Source organism: Benincasa hispida, chromosome 3 (genome assembly GCF_009727055.1).
Source record: "Benincasa hispida cultivar B227 chromosome 3, ASM972705v1, whole genome shotgun sequence".
NCBI lineage: Eukaryota > Viridiplantae > Streptophyta > Magnoliopsida > Cucurbitales > Cucurbitaceae > Benincasa > Benincasa hispida.
The window spans coordinates 37,763,493-37,775,515 of NC_052351.1; the positions used below are offsets into that span (position 1 = coordinate 37,763,493).

The following is a 12,023-nucleotide window of genomic DNA, read 5'->3' on the forward strand; positions in this document are numbered from 1 at the left end:
GGTTGCTCATCTCCATATGTTGGATTAGACCATAAGATAAATCATTTCACTTGTATCTGTGAAATATATTTCCCAATAATGGAGGATTCAACTAGTGAGAGCAATCAAAAGACAAGGGGTAGGACCAATAACAACTCACTTTTATGCTTATCCTAAAACATAGGACCCATTACAGAAGTGACAGATTGATATCTGACCTTGTATTCATAGTCCAAAAAGAAAAACCGATAAATAAACAAAGAAAAATATTTGAGTTCATCTTGAACTACACCTATCCTTGTAGAATCCATTAAGTATGGAGAGAATGGTACAAATGACTTCAACAAAAGAAATATATGTCGATAATTGGCGAGCTACATTCATGTTCGCATACACAACGTAAAAGAACCAATGATCCTCGATAAAATATAGGAGAACCGAGACAAAGGAAGGAACTTGTGAAATAATAACCATGAGCCTGAAAATAATACCTTCATTCAATAATATCAAAAAGGCACAATAAGCTTTAGAATGAGACAAAAGAATGTCATAAAACACAATCAAACCGAAGCCTGAAACAATCATTAACTAGCAGTAACGTAGATAATTTACCATCCACAACCTAACTATACTCTAGATATGAGATGAAACATCACACAGTCATTCTTTTTCTTTTCTATTAGAGAAGAACTCTCTCATTAAAAGAGAGAGATATACGAGAACTGAAGGCATAAAATCAACACATGGGAAAGCTACCAGGACAAGAAAAACTTCTTCAACTACCATTATATTAAAAAAAAAATGTGTCAATACAAAGGGTTTCCTCTAGGCACAGATTGAACAAGAAGCTCCAACAATTGGATGCAAATAAACAAAAATTATTGGTTAAAACACAATTTAGGTCCCTTCCTCTATAATCTTAAATGTCCAAATTTAGTCATACTGTCGATAAATCTTAAAATTTGACCTTATTAATAGTTTGAAGCTAAATATTATTGAAATTTGTTAAATAATAAGAATAATTTTTATAACAATGTGAATATGTTTCTAAAATTTATAGATCGAGTGTTAATATACATTTTTGTTTGGAAAAAAATTAGCAATAAACTAATAGTACAGACTAATTTTAAAATTTGTCAAAAGTACATAAACTAAATTCTGGACATTTTGGAAATTTATGGACTGAAATTAAGAAACAAAAACCAAGGTACGGAATGGTATTTTAACCAAAATGACTTTTTAAAAAGAATAAGCTGAGGAAGACGTGAATTCACATCTACCTCTACTTGTAACACCATCTGGGAGTAGAGCAGAATGGATTTCTCTGCATCAAACCTGCCATGTTAAATATAAATACTCTTCCAAAACAAAAGGGGAAAAACTACCTTAAGAATCTCTGTTAGCCCAAATAGCCTCCGTCGCTTCTCTTCGAATATGACTCTGCTCCCTAGAAGGGTGCTGAAAAATGAGAAACAATCTTTCAGGCTATAGTCAACATCCCTGTGTAGACTTTCATAACCAGAAAGCTAGGCGGCCTGCAGAGTCATTCAAATATTTTTCTTAAAACATATCACAAAAAACTAGTCTGTAAATTCGAAACCCAAATTACAGTTGAATGAAATCAACTCAAAGGACTTCAGAGTTGCCAGTATATTAGAGTAGAATCAATTTACAGATCATTTCCAGCAGTAAACTTGGTGTTCTGGAAAGCATATACACTGATACTTGTTTTTGTTTTTGGAATTTGGTTAAGAATTCAATTATTCTACTTGATAACAATGCAAATCATGGTAAGAAATGGAGAGGAAATAGGCTTAATTTTCAAAAACAAAAACAAAAAAACGAAATGGTTACCAAACGGGGCCTAAATTGTCTAATATACAGAATGTTGTTTCTATTAAAAAGAATGACGAAGAATCTAGAGAGGCAAAACTAATTGCTCAAACTCTATTTAATAATTATTTGATTTTTGGTATTTGAGAATTAAGCTTAGAGTTTCTTTGATTTTTTTTTTATCTACTTTCTACTATTTTCAAAATCTAAGTCATGTTTTGAGAATTATAAAAAGTAGCATTTAAAAACTTATTTTTGGTTTTGGAATTTGACTCAGAATTCATATGTTTCATTTTTTAAAAAAATAAAAACTATGGTAAAGGAATGATGAGAAAACAAGCCTAAATTTCAAAAATAGAAAATTGAATTGAACTCAGTATCAAATGGTGCCTTAGTTCTAGGAACCTTCGCATGATTAGATTGCTTAGTTCATTCGACTGTCTTCTAGTTCTTGTAAATTGCTTGGTCTACAATTACATTAAAGGAGAGGGGGGAAAAATACCATGTACCCAAGAGAGTCTTAGGTCTGAGACTTCCCCTTCAACCTAGAGTTGAGAATCATTTTTAATTGAGGTGCGGTGTTCTTGTTTTCCCCCTCACTACACTAATAGCATTCTAGAAAGTTGAAAAAATCCTGAAGTTTAACCCTCGTATCATTTCTAACTTGAGGGGATAGGCTAGAATGGATAAGAAAAACTATTCGATTTTGGGATATAAAATCAGGAGGTTCTCCTAGTTTCTTGAGAAGGTTGTTTCAATAGCAATCCAAAAGAATTGCAACCATGTCTAATTGCAGATGCCTTATGCCAAAGGTTCCATTAGTCTCGTTAAGGTACAACAATTTAAATTTTCTATGTAAAAGATGCTAGATATATTAAGAACATACTGAGGGGGTTGTGAAAAACATGCAATACAAAACTCTTGGCTAACAAAAATGGGGACCCACCCCATTCAGATTTGAAAACATGTGGCTCTCCCACAAGGGTTTCCTCTCCTTTGTTGATGACTGGTGGAATATCCCCCTCAATGGTTGGCCTGACCACGATTTCACCATGAAATTGAAGGGTCTGAAATCTGCTATCAAGGAGTGGAACCACAACACTTTCGGGAACAATGGGACTAGGAAAAATGTTCTTTTACAGGAACTGTCCATCATTGATAGAGATGCTAAGTTTGGTATCATGGAAGAGTCCATTAATTTGCATCGATTTTAGATGAAAGATCCAGAGAGGAACTCTTAACTATAAATGCTCGAGGAAAATTGATGGAGGCAAAAGTGCAAGGGTAATTGGCTTATTAATGGGGATGAAAACGCCAACTTCTTCCACAAATATGCTGCTGCCAAAAAGAGGAAGAGTTGCATTACAGAAGTGCTTAGTGAACAGAATATCAGTTTGCTCCAAGACCATGAGATTGAAGCTGCTTTCATCTCATTCTACAAAAAAGCTCTTCACAAAGGATTCTGGAACAAGGTTCCTGCCAAAGCCTATTGATTGGTCTCCCATCAGCACTGAACAGAGCAGCATGCTTGAGACTCCTTTCACAGAAGAGGAAATTTGGCTGGCGGTTAGGCTTAGGCTTTGGGGTCTAATAAGTCTCCCAAACAGGATGGTTATACTACTGAGTTCTTTAAAAGATCCTGGAACATCCTTAAGCCTGATCTTCTTAGGGTGTTGCAAGACTTTTTTTCAAAAGGGCATCATCAACTCCAATGTCAATGAGCATTAATTTCCCTTATCCCCAAGAAATCGATGCTAGGAAAGTGGGAAACTACAGACTTATTAGCCTCACCACTTGTCTATACAAGATCATTGCTCGAGTTCTTTCAAATAGACTCAAGAAAGTGTTGCCCTCAACCATCATGAATTACCAATCCGCCTTGGTGGAAGGAAGACAAATCATTGACTCGTCTCTCATTGCCAATGAAATTATTGAGGAATGGCACAGGCGAAGAATCCAAGGAGTGGTTATTAAGCTTGACGTTGAAAAAGCATTTGATAAAATAGATTAGGACTTTCTAAACAAAATGATGAGAATTAAAGGCTTTGGACACCACTGGCGCAACTGAATTAGAGGTTGTGTTTCTTCCACCAACTTTTCTATCATTAGCAATGGCAAACCCTGTGGAAAATTCAAAGCATCGAGAGGACTTGGACAAGGTGACCGTCTCTCACCATTCCTTTTCATTATGGTCATGGACTCTCTTGGAAAAAATTTAACATTAGCGGCAAATTCCAGTTACATTAGAGGATATAAAGATGATTTGAACTTCATCAACATCAATCATCTATTATTCACGGATGATACAATCCTTGTTTCAGTCAACAAGGAGGAAGAGATTGATAACCTTATCAATTTGATTAACTTCTTCGAACATGCCTTCGGTCTCGGCCTTAATAGACATTAATCGGAATTCTTGGGAATTCACGATGATGTGGCATGGGTGGAATACATTGCTAACAAATATGAATGCAAAGTGGGTACATGAACAGCATTTTATTCGGGTCTTCCCCTGCATGGCAAACCTTTATCCATTTCATTTTGGGAGCCCATTTTGGATAAGAGTGGGAAGAAACTACAAGCTTGGCAACATAATTTCCTATCAAAAGGTGGTCGTCTCACCTATTGAATGCCACATTAACCAATATCAATCTGCCTATATTATTGTCCCTCTATCAGGCACCTTCTATTATGGTGGATAAAATTGAACAGGTCTTTCGCAATTTACTCTAGGCCAGTAACAGAGAACAGTGTTGACCATCTTCTCAAATGGGAGTACATTTTGAAGCAAAGAGATCTGATTTACCACAATGTCCTCTGCAAGCTCAAATATGGTGCTTCTACTGCATTTTGGACCGATCCATGATACGGTAACAGCCCCTTCTGTTGAGCTTTCCCTAAATTATATGCCATTGCCAATTCCAGGGAAGCATCCATCAACAATGTATGGAACAACAGTAATGGTTTTTGGTCACTGAATTTCAGGAGGAACTTCAAAGATGATGAAATTATCGAATGGGCAGAGCTTACAAACCACATTCCCAATGTTGCTTTGACAAAAGCCCCTGATACATGGTCCTGGAATCCTTATAAAAGTGGAGTCTTCTCAACAAAATCCCTATACACACACCTCCTTGAGGATCAACCATGGAGTTCACAAGACATATTCATGCGTGTCTGGAAAATTAAAGACCATAAAGGAATCGAGTTCCTTTTATGGGAAATTACATATACATGTCCCAACACCATGGATAGGCTCCAAAAACGATGTCCTTGGAGCTGTCTCTCTCCATCATGGTGCTGCCCATGTCAAATAGCCATGAATCACACAGCCATCTATTCATCAATTGCCCATTTGTGGCCAATATTTGGTCGGAAGTCACACAAGTTTTTCATTGGTCTCCAGCTGTCCCTTAAGATTCTATCCCTTGGATTAATTCTTTGTTTAATGATCATACTTTTAAGGCTGACAAAGAACGTATCTGGACAAGCATCATCTCAGCATTTTTGTGGAAGGTTTGGGAAGAAAGAAATGCAAGGATTTTTCAAGACAACACCAATTCTTCCATGGAGGTTTTAGAGTTAAACATTACAATCGCCCTTTTTTGGTGTAAAGATATACAAACAATTAAGAATCATGGTTTCTCTTTTCTTATTTCAAATTGGAAGCATCTTTGTATACCCTTGGATAGGTCCTTTTGTATATCTTTGGATATTTCACTCAACCAATGAAATCATTTCTTATCCAAAAAAATCTCTTTTTTTCTACCAGTAGTGCTTTAGATCCAATTTTTGTATGCCAACAGCAACAAACTTCCTCTAGAAACCAAATTCTTTAAACTTCTTCCTTGAAAGTTATTTATGCACATTCAGTATCTGTTATCATGAATAATACATTGAAGGAAAGAATGACTAAGGAGACTGGAAGGGCTAACAGAAAATCAAGAGAACTCTGAGAAAGAGAGTTGACAAATGCATAGACCTAAATGTTAAGCCTACGCCAACAATTTATTAATCAACAAGGAACAAAGGTGATTTGGGAGCTCCCCATCTCTCCTAAATGCTCAACAGAGAATGTTCAAGCCCAAAAATGCAGAAAAAAGATAACATGGCTCCTCTCACAAACGCTCCTCCATAACAGCCCTCCCTTACATGGCCCTCGTCCTAAATGCCAAAAAATTACAGGCCCGGCTCTCACAATGCAACTGCCCTTCACAAACCAGTGCCCTTCTTCTCATTCTAACACTCATAAACTTTTGCAATTGAGAGCCTCTCACCAAACTTTGCCAGTCTCCAGAATTTAGGATACTGTAATCCAGAACTAGGGATATTTTGGGGATATTAGTAGGATAGTGGTGAGGGTATAGTGGTAATTAGTTAGTGGTGCTTTGGTTATAAATAAAGGAAGTTGGACACCTTAGGAGTGGGATCATTTTGGTAACTCAGTCCTTATTGAATTGGTTGTGGTAGAGACATAACTCTATCGAAAGGCTATTAATATTGTGTTTTCTTCTTGATATTGCAATATTCTTTGTTGTTTTCATATATTTTCTGTATTTTGGTAACCTAACACTTCCCTCACCTTTAGCTCACCAAATACCATATTCTAACTCAAGGGAAAAAAAATAGTAAACGTTGAATTTAAGAAACCAGGGTACAACACCAATGCCCTAACTATGCACATTAAATCCAATACCTTGATATGACCTATAATCTCACAACCTCCACTATCCTATCAACATCCAATCAGTGATCGATCAACAGATTTAGGAGTACCTGGGTAGTTGAAAAAAAATATCAGCCAAATTGAATGCAAATTGTCCCTCAGGAGGGCAATCATGAGTTCATAAACTAAAATGAATTGATAGAAATGATGTGTACAGGATGAACTATTAAAATGAAAATCTTCAGCTATAGACTAAATCTCTAAACGACACAAATACCAGTGGATCACCAAATCGGCGGCAAGTCGTCTATGATGGACCCCATCAGCTCGAACTCAACACTCCAGATTGTAAAACCAAACGGATCGAGTTACTATGGACCAAATCGGCGGCGGCGATTTAGAGTCAGACATGGCTTCGAATCGGAGAATACATTACAGAATAGAAAGCTCCAATAAGGGAATGGAGATTAGGGTTTTTAAGAACGAAGAAGAAGAAGAAATTTGGAATCCTGTAATCATCATATTCATCGTTTGGTCAAAATGACATTCAACCTAGCTCGATTTTTAAAATGACGCCATCGGGAGATTTGTTTGTTATCTTCATATTAAACTTTTGTTTGACAAATTTATCCCAAAAATATATATATATATAAATTCGAATTGTGGTTGAACTTATAATTTTGGAAGTGAAAATCTTGAAAAGAACACTTTTATTTTATTTTTTTAATTTCCTTTTTGGTGCTTTTTTAGATTTTTCAATATCCTATTATTTGAATTACTTGTTTCCAAACTCTTATATCTTATCACAAACCAAACGTACGACAAAAATTCGAATTTGAGGCACCAACATGTCTAAACAGATCCCATTAAAGGGTTATTATGTCATAATCGCAAAATGGTTTTAGAAAAAGGACTACCACACAATACATTAAATAATCAATATATGAATCTAAACATAACTCTTGCAAAGTATCTAAAAAAAACTAAAATCAAAAGAATGTTAATTCCAAAATTTGAATAGAAAATGTATCTGGCCACCTTCCATGTGATACTAATTGTGAATTTGTTTAAAGGAGAAAAGAATGTGGCATGTAAAAAAAAAAAACCTATAGATCAGTGTAGTGCTTCCACACACACTCTAATATTTAAGTCAAATAATGAAACAGTTTGGAAGCTAAGGAGTTTGAGAGTGGCATTCTAGTTATCTCGTTTGAAGTTATAATGATGTATTTATAGAGGTGATTGGCCTAGATTGTTCTATTAGGATTTTGAAGTCATTTTAGGATAATCATATAACCTATGTTTGGTTATGGCAGGTATCAGGTAAAGTCCATTTTGGTCTTAGGGCGATACTTTGAACCGGAACATGCGTGGGACATGTCCTATTAACTATTTGACTAGGGTCGACCTTGGTTAAGGTTGATGTCGCACATAAATTGGGCTTTGCCATAAACTAACCTTCTCTCATCCATCTAGAGTGTTATTTTATATTGTTTTTTTCTTGACCTTATCATTTCTATTCTTATTTTATGATGATTATATCATGTGGTCGAAAATAACAAAAAGTATAACTCAAAATATAAATTCAGTTTTCTTGCTTTTAAATATAAGTGGAAAAAAGAATAGAACTCGAAAGAAAATAAAATTTTTAAAAGTTAATAACCTCACACGGAGGTAGATCGAAGACTAAACCATGTTATTAAAAGTATTTTCGTGTATATTATTTTACTTTTATTTATTTTTTGAGAAATAGTTTTCGAAAATTGTTTAAAATGTTAAATTATTAAAATTATTCTTAAATATAGCAAAATGTCACCGCATATCTACGATAGATATCTTATCAGTATTTATCCATGTCTGTCGATGATAGATGATAATAGTTGTCGACCGATAAATTTTTTTATCAATCACAAATTATCACGTCATTTCCTAAATTTACAAATCATCAAATTTTGGACCACTTAAAAGCTAACATGTGTCCCAAAATGAAATTGAAGACATAAATTGATAGATTCAAATGATGCCACTTGTTTTCTTCGTGACCATTGGATTGGATGAAATTAATTTGGTCTAATTTGATATTATAATTTGGGTTAATATCAAATTTAGCCCAAAAATAAGTTCAATTTAACTCAAATGTCAAATTGGGTCCAAATTCAAGTAAATGGGCTCAATGACCAAATCCATAGACTTACCAAGCCCACTAGAGAACTCTATAAATAAAGGAGTTCTCTAGAGAGAATTTTCTACAATTAGAAAACTCATTGACTTTAGAAGATTGAACCACTATTTGAAACTTAAGTTCTGAAGATACAAAGATCCTTCCAACACTTCAACTTCAAAAACATCACGCGCTCTAATTTCCCAAGTCAAGTGTACACATTCAACTGATGGAGAATCAAAGGATGAAGCATTAGAGATCGAACTACATCGCATCAAATCAATACAAACATAAATTCAACTCCACGAAACAAATTTATCCGTTTGCTATATTCGTAAATATTTTAATTCATTTTTTTATATTTGAAAACGACCTTTTCTCTATATATTTATTGTGTTTTAATTAACATTACGATGTTGTTAGTAGATTCACCTTGTTTTTTAAAATAGAATGAGAACTCTTACCAAATGTGATTAAAAACGATCATTTTTAGCCTTATACAAATTAAATTCTAACATGTGATACAATTAATACTTCATCCATCAAAGACTACCTAAAAACCAACTCATAAATCACAACTAATTCAATTAACAAAGCACTCACGGAAATACTTATACATACCCACCAAAAATAATTTTTTTTTACAAAAAGAAAAAAAAAACATAACTTAGTGAAAATTTATCAAAAGTGATAATAGACAAAACATAACCCCTATCTAAAAATATTATCACATACAACCACAAATCATTAAAATATTGTGTTTTTTTTTAAAAACAAAAAAGAAAAAAGAAAAAAAAAAACTTATATGATACCTTCCAATAAAACTAAAGGTTTAACGTTAAAATCGACTTATTAATTAAGTCTATTATAAAAGTAAAAGTCTAGACCGATTAGAAACACGATGAAAGATAATCCAAACAAATCTTAAATCATTAATAAAGTTATATTTCTTTTTTTTTAAAAAAAAATATATATATATAATATTAAAACCTCATTTAAGGCCAAGGGAGAGAGATAAACATAAAAATAAAAGAATAAAAAAGGGGTATTTAGTTTGAAAGAAAGGGCTTTAGTTATTATTAGAACAGAAATAAAAGGATGAAGGGAAATGAAGAAAAGTTTCACAAAAATAGTAAAATAGAAATTGAAAGGAGAGAAAGTGGAATTAAATTTGTATTTATCATATTGACGTAATACTCTCTCTTTGGCTTGGTTTCATTGTTCTCAACCGCCTCAATTACTCTTGCATTTATGTTCTTCTTTAATTTAATGTCTCTCTTCTTCAATCTAATGCAATGTAATTACTCCTCCTTCCATTGCATTTTTATATGCTCTCTCATTTTTTCCTTTCTTTTCTTCAATTCTCGAACCACTTTATTGTCTATCTCTATAAAACATAGTTTAACCGTAGGTGACATATACCGACTCCTTCTTTCAAATTTTCATATCATATACTGAAAAATATTTCTTAACTCTCTCTAATTTCAGTTTTGGTATATCTCTTACATTTCTTATTTGTCTTGAATAAAATCTTTATTATACGTTTGATCAAGAATTCAGAAATAGGAATTTGAAAACGAAAAATGTATGTATTTTTACTGTATTTGAATTTAAATAAATTCAATAGCGATTTAGAATTTGAAATTTGGGGAAAATGTAAATGTTTTTTTATTAAAAGAAAATCATGGGTCACAAAATCTAAATACTCTTTATAAATTGGACCAACAAAAACTTACTAGATATATAAGTGAGTTTGAAAGCAATAAATTAAATTTGGATTAGAGACTATGCATGCCCTTAATTTCTCAAATATCATGTTTTATAGCTCAATAACTTTGGATAAAGATTATTTTAATATATTTTAATTTTTTCAAGTAATTGTTTCATGTCATTTGAAAAACCCCAATTCATTTGTTTTCCTTTTGTTTTATTTAACGATATGCAAGCTTATAACAAAAAAAAAAAAAAAAAAAAAAAAGATGAAGCATAAAAATTGACTCACATTTTGGAACTGTTTCTAAAATATAGATAACAAACACTTAAAAAAGTTGACGAATTGAGATGAGACATTTGGATCAATCTCTCTCATTTTAATACATAAATTTATTCTTTTATTTTATATTATTAAAATTCATCACTATATGAATATTAAATTTATAGTTTAGAAAATTATATTAAATTTTAAAAATAATATTTGAATTTAACTACTCCATAATCATAAATTAATTAATTAATTATATAATAAACGGTAGAGAACCGATACATTAATACTATTAATTCATTAATAAATAATATATTTAGTCAATTAATTATCATTATGATTGACAATTTATGAACTTATTTTTTAATAATTATAAATGATTTTTCATTAATTAATTATAATTCACAAAATGTTATATTTATTTTGTAAACTGATTTCGATTGTTTTAATAATTAATAATCGTGTAATTAAGTAACTTTAATTATAAATTACTCAATTTTACAAATATTTGTAATTAATATTATAATTGGAGATTAGCAACTAAAGTATTTAATTTAAAAATGAGTCAATTTGATTTAAAAAAAAAACAAAACAAAACAAAAGTGTTTAGCAACTTCTCAAAATAGTTTTTTAAGTGTAGTTCAACTAGTTTTTATCAAACTAGTTTAAATAAAAATTATTTTATTGAAAATTATTTTTTTTCTCTAATCAATCTGAACATACCCTAATTTTATTACCATTTTAGTATCTGAACTTTGAAGATTGGGTAACAAGTCTATAAAAAATATTATTAAAAAAGTCTTATAAAATCTTTGATGTTTCTTTAAGAATGAAGTAAATTTAGAGAAACATGGCATATAAATTTAAATGAGATTGTTATAAACGAGACCTAACTTTTCCTAAAATCTATAGAAAAAATTAGGAGAATAGAAAATGAAATTTGTGGATTAAAAATATAAAAGTAAATGTAGTTTTATTTATCTATCATTATTATTATTATTTTTGGGTGTGTTTTTAATGTACCGTATTCAATTAATATTTGAGAGTTTGAGTTAGTTGAAAATTTATGTAATTTATCGCCCAAAAAGAATCCATGCACTGCACATGATTTAATGGAATGTTTAAATCACCTACCTTCTTTTACGTTGTTTATAATTAATCACCACCCAATTGGAGCGTGCCATGTCATCATATGTGGGTCCCGTTGCCAACTCTTTCAAGTAGCGGACCCCACTACAACTCTTCCATTGGGCCCCGCCCCACTCTAATCCTCCCTCACCTCCTTCTTTTCGAGTTAGTTTCATTAATTTTCTCTGTACTAATCTTTTGTTATTTTAAATTAATTACTCTTTAGTTTGTTAAATGTCTTTTTTGTTTCTAATTTTTTTTTCCAATTGAATCCT

The 12,023-nt window shown here is 32.1% G+C and overlaps 1 long non-coding RNA gene across 1 annotated transcript; it reads right to left on the minus strand.

Moving 5' to 3' along the window:
* Positions 1 to 739: 739 nt before the first annotated feature.
* On the minus strand, positions 740 to 7,109 carry LOC120074065. Its single transcript, XR_005480878.1, has 3 exons — positions 6,756 to 7,109; positions 6,509 to 6,588; positions 740 to 1,514 (listed from the first exon to the last, which is right to left on the minus strand). It is a non-coding gene; the product is annotated as an uncharacterized LOC120074065 (long non-coding RNA).
* Positions 7,110 to 12,023: the final 4,914 nt, after the last annotated feature.